The following is a 14,214-nucleotide window of genomic DNA, read 5'->3' as shown; positions in this document are numbered from 1 at the left end:
TCAGTGGAAGCTGGGCCAGAACGCTTCAGTTTACCTATGAATATTTCCAAAATACTGAAGCACAAGACGTTATGCCAATGTCGAACACTGACTTCACTTCAGAATAAACTCTATTTGAAAAGAAAGAGAGGAGTAACACCATTAATGCCAAACTGAGTTCTGGCATAAGCAGCACACATTTACATCAAGTTGGAAATTAGCTGACAGTCACAGTGAAAAGTAGAGAAAATAAGTAGGGCAACAAAAAAACGCCATTAGGAGCCAAGTACTGCTGTCTATTACAACCAACATTGACTTCAGTGTGTCTTCATGGTGACTGAGAACAGAATATAGCCTAATATCAAGCAATCCCTATGTATCTATCTTTACCATTCTGCAAACTCCATTTTGAAGGTTTTCTTTGTAATCTTATCTGTTGTCCTTAGCCTCCATATTCAGCCAAAGCCCCAATATGTAGAGATACAGCAAGGGTTCTCAAACTGGGGGTCGGGACCCCTCAGAAGGGTCATGAGGTTATTACCTGGGGGGTCGTGAGTGGTCATCCTCCACCACAAACCCGCTTTTCCTCCAGCATTTATAATGGTGCTAAATATATAAAAAAGTGTTTTAAACTTATTAGGGGGGTCGCACTCAGAGGCTTGCTATGTGAAAGGGGTCACCAGTACAAAAGTTTGAGAACCACTGAGATACAGGGTTGACAAAGTGTGGTTGACTTTAAGTACCCAAACACTGGACATTTATTCACCCTAGACAAAAGATGGGTCCCTGGCCAGAAGAACTGGTTTAGTAGTGGGGAGGCTGCCTTGGCAAGGAATTCACATAACTAGGGCCAGTGACCCGGCAGGAGGCTGAACTAGAAGTCACTTTACAGGGGCCTGAAGGTTGTCAGAAGGGCAGAACCAGTTCTACTTCAGTGCCACTTTCTCCAGTCCACGAGGCAGAAGTAATCCAGCACATAAGAGCCTGCATGGGGCTGCCTGCCTTCCTTGATACTGAGGGTCTCCAAGGACTCCCAAGAAAAGGGTTAGCTAGTGAGGGGCACTGCGGTTAAGTTTATTGTTCTGTATGAGCTATCCTCTTTTGTGCTTTATATGATTGGGTATAGAAGAGCAAATGCATTAGACACTGGGCAAATTGTCTCTCTCTGTGTTAAATGATTCACAGTTACTGCGTGTCTCTCGAGAGAGGTAAACTGTAAACCAGAAACATCACTCCTTTGGGGTCGAGTTCTGGGAGAGAGCGTGTCACCATTGCACCCAGAGGGGTAAAGCAGCTGGACAGCTGGTTCCAGCTCTCAGAAGAGAGTGCCAGATAGAAGTCCTATGCCTTGAAATGGTGCATTGGGACCCCAAGATTGGGGCAGTGGCAGATTCAGCTCAAGCTCTGGATGGAAATGTAGAACACCTGGAGATTCAAGGACCCAGGGGCTTGGCTTCCCCTCACAGAAGTCCAGTGGGTGGCCGGAAGGGAGCACCAGGCCAGATCTGTGACAACACGCAATAGCATCTACAGCCTGGGAAGACAGAGTTGCTTTGTGGCCAGGTATCAAGGGCGATACTAATTTGGGGGCTGACGCAAGAAGAGCTATACTACTGAACTTTTTCATGACCAAATGGTAAGCAAAGCAAAGTAATATATTGTTACTCACCCACCTATGAAAGGTCAAAGGACCTCTGAGAAAGATAGAAGAAACAAAAAGGAATAAGGAAAATAACAGCAGCCCTGTGGGTGTAGGGAAGCTTTAAATATGGTATACAATGGGTTATCAGAGAAATGGATGGATTAAATCCCTTCCTGAGGTAGTGCCCTGCACACAAGTTACTGGCACAAGGCTAATGCTGTGGATGCCTTTCTGGCTAGCATGGTAAAAAGGACACATCAAAATAACTAGGGAGTATACATAGTATGACAACAATGTTAAATTAAAAAAAAAAGGGTAGATGCACTCACAGACATCAGGGAGCTGGTGCTCTGAGAGGCTGGAACATTGACAGGCAGAAGCCTTGAGAGGTGGCTGGGTGAAACACTAGGGCTGTAAAGAGGTAAGACTTTGGTTCTCTCAGTCTCTTTTCAAATTAAGACGATTTAGCCTTACGCACAGGGTTGTCAACTGTCTAATGGCACAAACCCAAACACCCTTGCCCCGCCCTTTCTCCAGAACCCTGCTTCCCACTCACTCCAGCCCCGCTCTCTCCGTTGAGCACTCTCTCCCACCCTCACTCACTTTCACTGGCCTGGGGCAGGGGATTGAGATGCAGGAGGGGATGCGGGCTCTGGGCTGGGGAGTGGGGTCTTGGGGTTCGGAGTGTAGGAGGTGGTTCTGGGCTGAGCCTGGGGCAGGCGGTTGGGGTGCAGGAGGTGTGGGCTCTGGGAGGGAATGTGGATGTAGGAGGGGGTGCAGGCTCTGGGAGGGAGTTTGGGTGCAAGGTGTAGGCTCTGGGCTGGGGCAGGGGTTTGGGGTGCAGGAGGGGATGCAGGGTGTGGGGTCTGGGACGAAGTTTGGGTGCAGGCTCTGGGAGGGAGTTTGGGTGCAGGAGGGGGTGTGGGGTGTGGGCTCTGGGAGGGAGTTTGGGTGCGGGGGGGGCTCAGGGCTGAGCCTGGGGCAGGGGGTTGGAGTGTAAGAGGGGGTGTGGGGTGTAGGCTCTGGGAGTGAGTTTGGGTGTGGGAGGGGGTGTGGGCTCAGGGAAGGAGTTTGGTGGGGGCTCTGGGCAGTGGCAGAGGTTTGGGGTGCGGGAGGGGGTGAGGGGTGTGGTTTCTGGGCTGGGGCAGGGGTTTGGGGTGCAGGAGGGAGTGCGGGATCTGGGAGGGAGTTTGGGTGTGGGGTGCAGGCTCTGGCCTGGGGCAGAGGGGGTATGGGAGGGGGTGAGAGGTGTGGGAGGGGGTGAGGGGTGCAGCACTTACCTCGGGTGGCTCCCAAAAGTGATCAGCACATACCTCTGGAATCGGCTTCTAGGCGGGGAGAGCCAAGGAGCTCCGCACACTGCCCCTGCCCACAGGCACTGCAGTTCCTGGCCAATGGGAGCAGTGGAGTCAGCGCTCAGGCTGGGGACAGTGCACGGAGACTCCCTGCCCCCCCACACCGAGCAGGGGCCGCAGGGAGCAGCATGGAGCGAGGGCAGGCAGGAAGCCTGCCCTAGCCCGACTGCACTGCTGGACTGTTAGTGCCCCAAATCTCCCAGTTTGGCTGCAGTAGCATCCAGGAGATAGGGCCTGATTCCAGGAGACTCCTGGCAAAACTGGGAGGGTTGGCAACCCTACTTATGCAGGCAAGCCTGGCTGCAGGTTTAGAGCTAGGTCTGTCTTCTGTGTTTGGAGATAATTTTATCTCTTGATTTTCTAACAAACTTTGGTTCATTTAAGACACTTTGGGATCTTATTTCTGGGAGAAGTCCATGCTAAGGAGAGGAATGGCCCACAAGCCTCTGAGGAACAGTCATGAAGAGGAGCCCTGCACCAACGGCATGCTTGGATTCTACTTGGGGATCCTTCCCCAAAGGAGCCAGCACACGCAGTAGCCAGTATACCAGCTTCCCTGTCTCCAGCTCTGGACCCAAAAGAATTGGCCAAGAGCACAAGGCCCAGCAGCCTCGCTTGCCCCTCCTCTGCATGGGAAACAGTAGCAACTGGGAGGAACCTGTGTCGTTTTCTGACATCTTTCACTCCGCTCTGAAATCTGGGCCCAGATTCTCAGTTCCTCCTTTACTAAGCCAGGCGCAAGAAGTGGTAAGAGGGCCCGGGGAGCTTTGAGACACCTTGGGCTCTTCACATTCTTGGGGCAACTGAGGGAAGCCTGTATCTCAGATCAATCAGAGCTTCTTCAAAACTACTTTAATTTATGCTCAACAGCTCCCTAAGGGCCACCAGCAGCTGAGAGTAACCGGGTCACAGAGAGCTCTGGCCGTGCCTCCTCCCTCCCCACCCAGGGCCAGGAGAAAAGACAGTATAGGTCCATTCTTGGAGGTCTACACCAGCTGGAAAACCCTTTACGTCAAGAATAAACCCCTGGAGCCATTCTGGCCTGACTTAGGGCCCCTTTATATCTCCAGAGCAATGTAAAGGGCCCTTAGCAAGAGAAAGAATTGAGCCCTTGGAGACCAGCAGTTTCCTGCTCTATTAATGTTAGTTGTTGATCTCCCTCAGCCTCATGCAACCAGTTCATTATGCTTTTTCCCTTCCCGTCTCCCCTTCCCTATTTCTCCTCCTTCCCTTCCCCCATACCCCCTTATTCCAACAGTCCCTGGTCACTTGGCTCTTAGCTTATGTTATATCCCCCTTCCTCCCTCACTTCACCTTGGTTTGCCCTTTTAGATTGCAAATTCTTTGGGATAGAAACGGTGTCATCCCCTGTGTTTGTACCACACGTAGCTCAGTGGGACCTGGCTCCTGATTGCAGCCTTTGGGCACTGCTGTGATATTAATAGCAACAACTGATAGCATTGGCTGTGCTCTGGCTGCAGTTGCACCAGGCACAAAATGTGCCTGAAAACCACGGATGAGGTGTGAGTTTGAAGAGCCATGGTAATGTGCTGTCTGTTATTTCTGCCAAAGGTTATATAAAGTTTTGTGGTTTTCTTTATTCAAGAAGGATATTATTTTGCAGCAGGCCGAACGGAATTTTTGCTGATTACGAAAGCCTAGCCTCAAAATCAGAGGCTGGCCTAGGGTTTTAGGCAAAGAACAACTCCTTATGTCAGGCTCTGTTATTGATTAGTGCACCTATTGCTCTGTTAGCCAGTTATCTCCAGTCTGCACCTTGCAGCCTAGACATATGGTCAACATTTACCTTTGTCTGCAGCATGTCTGGGTTTTCTATCCCTGACTACATCACAGCGGGAGGAGGTGGCAGGTCCCTTTTTAGTGTGATGATAGGGGAGCAGTTTAAAATTTGTCAAACACCCACGGTCACCAGCTCTACTTGGCTTCCAGCTTGTGTCTGTCAAGGGGTCTCAATGCATCAGAGGGCACCAAAGTCGACAGCTAAGACAACTGGGGATGAATAAACAGAACTAGCAAGATCATTAACTGCTAGACTAGCTGGAAAGGCAGCTTGGGCTAGTGAATGGGCAGTGGACCTTTCCCATTTCTCTGCCAGTGACCTTCTCTGTGACCTTGGGCAAGTCACTTCACCTCTCTCTGACTCTGTTCCCCCCACAACCCTTTGTCTTGTCCGTAAGTTCTTTGGGGCAGGGACTCTCTTACTGTTTGGTGGTATAGCACCTAGCACAATGGGGTGTTGGTCTCTGTTGTGACCTCTAAGTGCTACTACAATACAAATAGCATGGAGGGGGGCAGGTAATAAGTAGCATCTAGGGTTAAAATCCTATTGTGGGGGGATTGGGAGGTGGCACAGAATCAGGTGCTTGCTTAGGTTGGCTGTCATCTGTTGTTGGACGAGTAATGATAGTGTTGTGTTTCTTTTTTGTCACTAATAACACTACTTAGCACTTATAGAGCACTTTTCATCTTCAAAGCACTTACAGACACAGGCTATCTCTGTGCTTGGAGCTGGGGGTATGATTCCCAGCTCGCATACACATACTCACACTAGCTCTCATCAAGCTAGTGCACTAGACATAGTAGTGTGGCCATGGTGGCACAGGCTAGTCACCCCAAGTGCGTACCCATGCAGCCAGGCAGGTTTGTATTCGGGAAGCTAGGCCATGCTGCCGCTCGCCCCTGCCTGAACCACCACAGCGACACTGCTATATTTAGTGCTCTGGCTCAAGGAGCGCTACAGTGAGTATGTCTACATGAGCTGGGAATCCCACCCCTAGTTCCAAGTGTAGACAAAGCCACAGAGCCTCATTCTGATCTCATGCCAGTATGCAGCCAAAGTAAACATCTTAAATTAATGGAGTTAGACCAGCATAAACCTGATGTGAGTGGAGAATCAGGCCCTTATTGTTTAATCTTTACAACACTTCTGCAAGGCAACTGTAATCATCTTCATTTTTTCAGACAGAAAAAAACATTCACAGGGAGGGTAAGGGGCAGGTTCTGATTTCAGTTTCAGCAGTGGAAATCTGGAGTAACTGCCTTTACTTGAATGAAAATACTATAGATTCTCATCAGAGTAACTGACAACAGAACCTGGCCCCAGTAGACTTACCCAAGACTTACTATATTGTAAATCAGTCTCAGGGCCAGGATTAGAAAGCAAGTGGTTTTGGTTCCCAGTCCTGTGCTCAAAAAAAGCAGACCATGGACCTCACTCCAGTGCCACAGATAGGATTTACATGGTGGGGGAAACCGGTGGAAACAGAACCACAGAGAAGAGGGAAATGAGGGGCACATGGGGGTGAGGCAGCGCTTAGCCTCTCTTTGGTCTGACCTCACTGCAGTTCTGTTTATTTCTCCAGTACAGCATGATAGGTTAGAAGTAGGGTTGGGTGAACCTCAGATTTTCCGACGTCCGGGTTCAGTTCAAGCAAGTCTCTCAAAGCTTAGATGCTTATTCAAAGCACATATAAATCTCACCAGTCGAAAGAGGAGGACTGAATATCTTGGCAGAATAGGCTTCCTCACACTTTCCAGTTCTTCCTCTTCTGGTCCTGGCCAGCAATACTGCAAAATCAGCTTGTCTTGTGATATTTCAGCCCTTCTGATGCTGGTCCCAGCAGGAGGCTGGAAGTAGAACTCCAAAACAAAACACGACTTATGGGAACATTTCAAGTAGTGATGTGCTGCCAAAATTGTAACCAGGGGCTTCCTCAAAAATTCTTACTCAGCTGGTAATGCATACAAAATGCTCTGGTGAAATACCACCCCCTGCCTCCGGTAACCAAATGGTTCTTGGAGTCAGTTGCCCCTTGTACCACAATCCAGTGGTTGACTCAGGTCTCCCTGATGATAGGTCCTCTATATTTGATGGTGAAATCTTAGTTCTTTTCTATCCATCTCCTGGAAAATCAGGTTGAATTTGGTTTTAAAAGTTCTTTTATCCAACCAATTTTGTTTGTTCACCCATAGGTACAATCTGCAAATCCACATTAGTCAAGTGTGTTTTCTCTTTTTACTTAATTTTTTCAGTGAATATTTTACTGAAGACAGTGGAAGGAAAATCATGGCCTATTTTCATGTCTCAGTTCATCTATATCCTTTGTATAGTATCCCAGGACATTGTGCACCATATGACCTTTCCATACTACTGTCTTCAAACACAGATGACATTTATTGCTGTTTTATAACAGCAGTTCAGTTTACTGACAGGGATTGATTGATTATCCTTGTTTATGAATCTCAGTGTACAGACTGTGCTTTTGCCTTAGGAACATAGGTTGTACTGACAGAAGAGTGAGGGTCGACTGTGTTCGGGCCAGTATTGTTAACTATTTCCCATTAATCCACATATTTCTTGTGTGGTGTTTAGAAAGGGAGCTTACAGCAGGAACTATGTGTAAGGTTTCATCCTCTCTTTTTATTTGACTTAAAAAGCAGCCCACACCAAGCTATCCATACTGAAATCTGCATTCAAAGACACATTTGGCTAACATTTTTTCCTCCAGGATCTAATGCAAAGCCGAACTCAGCCTGGTTGGGCTGAGTACACACTCAGCACAGCAGAGGAGGCTCTCAGCTGCCTGTTTGTCTCCTTTGATTCTGGGGCCAGCTGGGCACTAAACCAGTGCCAGATTAAGTTAGAACAACTCTAACAGCTGTAACTTTATGCCTGCTGGAGCGACTCCTCTAGGAATTGTTTTGTTGGCCCAGGATCAATGGCATGCTCCCTCCTGATCTGTGTCCTCCCCCACCCCCACCTGCCTCCTGAGTAGAGAGTAGGTGGTATAAAGTGTCTGGGAGAGTCCTCAGTTTCCTGTCTGGCTTTCAGAAGGACCACGGAGATACAGAAGTTAGCAGGTCTGCTGCACTGATTTTTAACATTTAATATGAAAGATCTATCCATTTGTTTTTCTTACTCAGTATTTACATTTTTTTAGCTGCCTATGAGCCCTTTGATAGGGGATGGAAAGATTTCCGGATTCACTGTAGCTCCAATAAGTATCTTTCCCTGAAATGTTGGTTAGTAATGTGTAGAACTGTATTGTTCAATGAACCCCAACCACTCTCTTAGACTTGCTTTACTCAGAGCACACCAGTGTAAGACGGCTTTCCCTTTCCCTCCCGCTGTGGACGTACCCCCTTATGACAAAAGGTGGAACTAGAGGAGGACACATTCACACTGAGAACTGAATTCTTGCACTTAGAGGTGAAAAATGCTCAATACTTGTGCTGAAAGTTGGGCAGCATAAATCCATGTTAAGTTCCTAAATAAGTGGCTTGGTTTTCAGCAGCACTGAGCATGCAGTTCCACAAGAAACCCTCCTCCAGGGAAATGGCAGGACTCAGCACCTCCGAAGAATTAAGACACTTATTTAAGCCCCTAAATGGAGATTTAACTGCCTAGCTTTTAGGCACTGAATGTTGCAAATTTTGGCCTAAGGGCAGACCTTAAAAAGAGACAAAAGCCCAGCACAAAGCCAGGCCAGGCTTCTGAGAATTCATTTACTCCCACAAGTTCCCTTCGTTGCAGTAGCCATGTTGGTCCCAGGATACGAGGGATAAATTAGGTGATGTAATAGCGTTTATTGGACCAACTTCTGTTGGAGAGAGAGAAGCTTTCAAGCTCCACAGAGCTCTTTTTCAGGTCTGTGGAGCTCGAAAGCTTATCTCTCTCTCTCCAACAGAAGTTAGTCCAATAGACGGTATTACATCACCCACCTTTTCCCTCTCAGGTTCCCTTGTTATTGAGCTTTATGTTCATTCCTCCCCCCATACCTCCCCTCAAAACACAATCTATGTAACTAAAAAAGCCATGCCAACTCTGCACGAGGTTGGGTTGCTCATACATTGTATTATCATTCCCACCCTTCGTCTGTTTATCCTTAGAAGCTCTTCAGTGCAGGGATTGTCTCTCTATGTTTGTACTGATTCCAGCACAATCCTGATCACAGCCTTAAGGTGCTACCATAATAAATATTCAATAACAATAATAATTGTTCTCTGCTTTGTTGCACTAATCTGGGGACAGGTTATTTCCTGGGGACAGGTTATTTATTTCCTGCCATCTGAAGCAGAATGTCCAAAATCAAAGAAATTTTCAATTGTTGGAAAGTCAGTATTTTCTTATATGAGGGCCTAATGCCACTTTGACCAAAGTCATCTGGAGTTTTACCACCAATTTTGATGGGAGCAAGAACAGGCCCAGGCTGGTATGTCATGTTTTGATGTGCATTTCTCAAAGTCTCATGAAGTGAGCTGTAGTTCATGAAAGCTTATGCTCAAATAAATTGGTTAGTCTCTAAGGTGCCACAAGTACTCCTTTTCTTTTTGCGAATACAGACTAACACGGCTGTTACTCTGAAACTTCTCAAAGTCTGTTGTTGCTATTATTTTTGCCTTAGAAAAGGTGTCACTTACCTAGGGTTGCCAGCTTGGTAATATTTTAAAAACCAGACACTCCAGCAGGAGTGCCAGAACCTCCCCAATCCCACCTCTTCCCCCCAAGGCCCCGCCCCTGCCCCACCTCTTCCCTCAAGCCCCTGCCCCTTCTCCTGAGCCCCGCTCCCATTCACTCCTCTTCCCTCCTCCGGGTCAGGAGGGACTTGCCTGCGGAGCTGGGGCTGGAAGCTGCAGCCATCTGACGAAGGCAGGAAGTGACCCGGGCTGAGCAGGGGCTGAAGTAGGTGATGACCCGTCACCTCCTTGCCTCCCCCACTCACAGCAATTGGACTTTGGGTGTCCGGTCAGTAGATCTGACCGGACACTGTCAGGTCCCCTTTTCAACTGGAATTCTCACTCAAAAAACTGGCACCTGGCCACCCTACTCACTTATGCCATATTGTACTGTAGGAGGCTATTTACTAGTCTTCTAGTTCTTTCACAAATTATTTTTTTAAAACATTTTTTTTTTTTGGACAAACATTCCACAACTCCGGCAAAATCATAAATAGGCACAGGGCAATACCCTTTCCTAAAAAGGCTGTCCACACAGGCTGAAGCTGTATATGAAATTCATGTCCTTGGCATAGGGAATACAATGCAATCAGACAGACATCTATTTATAAATTCAGTGATAAGTGTGTTTGTCTAATATTTAATCATTTGCACTAAGTTTTACAAATAAATAAACCTCTTGGATATTGTCATAGTATGAAGAATTTCTATGTAAAGATACGAAGCAGTAAGTTATAGGCAGTGTAAAATGCTGTAAATGGAGCATATTTGGATGTTGCATATTTTGTGTTACTTTGGGGCCTAAAGACAAAGGGCTGGTTTATGGTGTTACTATATGCTCTGTATGAGGGTTGGCCATCCCAGGAGCAATGCAATGGAGGAATCTTACCTTTCTGTTTGCCCTTGTTCCACGGGGACAGTAATTGCTACTGACTAGCACACAATGCAGAACAGCTAACCGAGCCACTGCTCTGTACAGCCAAGCTCTACTTCCAGTGCAAGGATGGGTAGACTTCTTACTCCCCTGTACAGATCAGACTGCAGTCTGGATTGAGATATTTTTGCAACAATAGTTAATGAACGAGCCAGTATCTTGAAATGGCTTCAGAACGAGTTTAATCGGCCAAAGACCTTTCCTCTTTTCATTGTAAGGTGGCATTTTGTTATTTGACACTATTAATTATTTCGGGTTTTTTTTAAAACAAACACCACACCAATTGTCTTCAGGTTTCTGTCTGAAGTAAAGAATGCAGTTCCCAGTACAGCTTTTGAATATGGGCAGCTAAAACTGCATCGAAGCATCTAAAAAATTAGTATTTCAGTACCTACCATACACTGAATAGTTATGTGCCCAGAAACAGTTTCAGACACCTAGTTTCAGATATTCACATTTGAAAATTGAGCCCCCACATTTATGGGAAAAGTCAGGCATGTAATTAAGAAAACAGTATTGTCATTTTCTACATTACCATGTGCTATGTCACACAATTCTCAACACAAGCTAATGCTCAAAGCTGTTTTGGGGTGTAATCATAGGCACCCATGGGGAAAAAATGGTGGGTGCGGAGCACCCCTCATCCATCCCCCATCAGCTCCGCACCCCCCGTCTTCTGCCCGCCGGTGGGCCCCGTAGATCAACGCCTCCCCCTCCCTCCCTGTGCCTCCTGCCTGCAGCAAACTGCTGTTCTGCGGTGCACAAGAGGCTGGGTGGGGGAAGGGGGAGGAGCGAGGATGTGGCATGCTCAGGGGCAGAACTGGGCAGGAAGAGACGGGGTGGGGGGGGGTCTTGGGGAAGGGGTGGAATGGGGGTGGGGCCTGGGGCAGAGCCAGGGGTCGAGCACCTCCTGATACTTTGGAAAGTCAGTGCCTGTGGATGTAACCAAAGTTATCCTCTGAATTCCATCTTCTTTCTTTTTCCCCCTCTCTCCCCAAGACAATCGATCAGTCTCTGAAAAGTCCCCGTCATGACCAGAAAAAAATAGAAAGGATTCAGAAGAAGAAAAAATATAATGCTCTCTTTTCTGAGAGAACAGAACTTTGTGTAGCACTGGATCCTACAGACACTGGTTACAATTTCAGTGCAGTAGTTGCAAGTCTCTTGGTATCAACAATGTAAAATAAATAGATTACATTTGTCTTCACAGTATCCATTGTAGGTGGCATGTGTGTGCTCAGATTGCTGGTAATGCATTCAGAGCCAGTTTCCACCACCTTTACTTACACTGAGCAGTACCTTACTCCTTGAACAATCCCACTGTAGTATGATGGGTGGCTGACCCAGTTTCCAGTGAGCTAGTGGTTCTCAATCAGGGGTATGCGTACCCCTGGGGATACGCAGAGGTCTTGCAGGGGAAACATCAACTCATCTAGATAGTTGCCAGATTTACAACAGGCAAAAAGTACTATCAAAGTCAGTACAAATTAAAATTTCATACAGACAATGACTTTTTTATACTTCTCTATGTGCTATCCACTGAAATGTAAGTACAATATTTATGTTCCAATTGGTTTATTTTATAATTATATGGTGAAAATGAGAAAGTGAGCAATTTTTCAGTAATAGTGTGCTGTGACACGTTTCAGAGTAGCAGCCGTGTTAGTCTGTATCTGCAAAAAGAAAAGGAGGACTTGTGGCACCTTAGAGACTAACCAATTTATTTGGGCATAAGCTTTTGTATTTTTATGTCTGATTTCGTAAGCAAGTAGGTGAGGTGAAACTTGGGGGTACAAAAGACAAATCAGACTCCTGAAAGGGGTACAGTAGTCTGGAAAGGTTGAGAGCCACTGACATACCACAAAAGAAAAAACTAAACAAAAAGCCGACATACGTTATTTTAAATGAATGAAATTAATCCCTCCCTTAATTGCAAAACCTAAAACGAAAACAACATTTTGCTGCAAGAGTGCCATTACTTCCATCTCTTCGATGCTCTGAACTATTGCAGGGAGGAAAGCCTAGAGAGTATATATATTTTCTTAAATGCAAGATGATGACATTGGAGATTTCTACCAACAACAAGAAAAAGCTTTCAAAATCCACTACTCAACATTATTAAAAAAGTTATCCCGCATGGAATGTTCTTTTGGAGGAAGCTTTCTATAAGAGAAAAATGCCATTAAAAGGAACCAGTATCTTTCTCATTAATGACAGTGTTAGCTTGAGGGGACATATTTCACTGACAAGAAGTGATTTAAGAAGTTCTCAGAGAGCCTCAGCTATAGCTTGCAGAGCTGCAGTTTTGGAGCCTGAAGGGCCAGTTAAGCATTGTGTTGTACATACCTGAGAACTGCTTGATGAAGATCAAGATCAAGCCCTATAGGATTAGACTTGGAGCCAGATCTACTACTAGAATAAGTAGCTACAAACCTGTTGATGAGCCCAACATGGTGATGCAGGATGATGCAGTGGGTGCTAAATTCACCAACTATGCCCTAAACATTCGACCACAGCAGCATTCATGTAAAAGCTGACATTTCGACAGAGTTCTGAAGGGAGCTCAAGACTAGTTTCACTTGCTCAAGATCATGTGTGAAATTCCTCCCAGCAGCTACCATGATTAGCTCCAAATATGTGACCTTTTGGTATCTGACCACCAGCCTTAGGATATACGGAGTCATTGTAATCTTGCTTTTACAGTTCCAGGAATAGTTTCAAACAGTCTGACTTCGATCTAGATTAGAAAAACACATATAAACTTTTAGAACAAAACAGAAACGAACCCTTTCTCATTTGGCCCAGAATGAACTCTGATACTCTTTCTTTCTTTCTTTCTTTCTTTCTTTCTGTGCTTTATAGGGAAAGCCAGCACACATGGATACTCTATTCTTAAGTAATGGCTCAAATCAGCAGAGAGCTGCAGCTAAAATACAGGGTGAGGGACGGTCACTTAAAGTTGTTTAGGATAATTATCCCAAAGTACACCAATAAAATAAAAACCCTTAAGTGCTGCCAACTTTACAAGCCTCATTCAAGAGCTCCACATTGTTGCTGGATATCTGTCATCAGGGCAGGATGTGTCAGAGGCAGAAGCCAGAGCGGTGTTAAATTGCTTTCAACTGTTCACTGCATGACCACTCCTGTTGCCATTGGTAACTATAATTGGACTTAGAGGCTGCACCCAAAGATTTCTCCCACAGTTAAAGAGGAGAAAGCAATCCTGACACTGTCCTCCATGCAGTGCTTTGAATGCACAGGGCAGGAAGGGAAGTTATATGGTAAATGGAGAGAAAGACCTCTAGACATTTCTGGGAAAGCTAAAACCAGCAGTGTCAAGAGACAGACACAGTAAGCACAGTAAACAGGATTTATTAGCGTCTTTGAGATAACAAAATTAGAAGTCCCCAAATGATTTCTGCAGTTGTGACACTAGTGTGCTTTAACACCGTCACTGCAACGACCAACAGCATTAATGAGTCATGACCTATGGTGCTGAGTCCCCTTCCTGACACTGTGCTACTCTCTTACTGTGATGCATATAGGTGCAAAATAGTATTACGAGACAATGGTGCTGTTCTCACTTGGTACTAAGATTTGGTTGGCACCTCTCATGATTCTTAATGCTGCAGTAAACTGAGCCTCTCGAATTATTTTACAGTGACGTGTGGTCATTTCTGGGCACATGGGCAAAAGTGGTCTTAGTCTGACAACGCATTAAATAAACCACTTCTGGTTTGCCACACTCCAGATTTCTGTCTGTGACCTTCGTTCTAACTGGTTGCATTGCCTGGATCCTACTCTGAATGGTGTCCTGTACCAAATGT

Source organism: Eretmochelys imbricata, chromosome 2, assembly GCF_965152235.1.
Source record: "Eretmochelys imbricata isolate rEreImb1 chromosome 2, rEreImb1.hap1, whole genome shotgun sequence".
NCBI lineage: Eukaryota > Metazoa > Chordata > Testudines > Cheloniidae > Eretmochelys > Eretmochelys imbricata.
Note: the sequence above shows the minus strand (reverse complement) of the source record.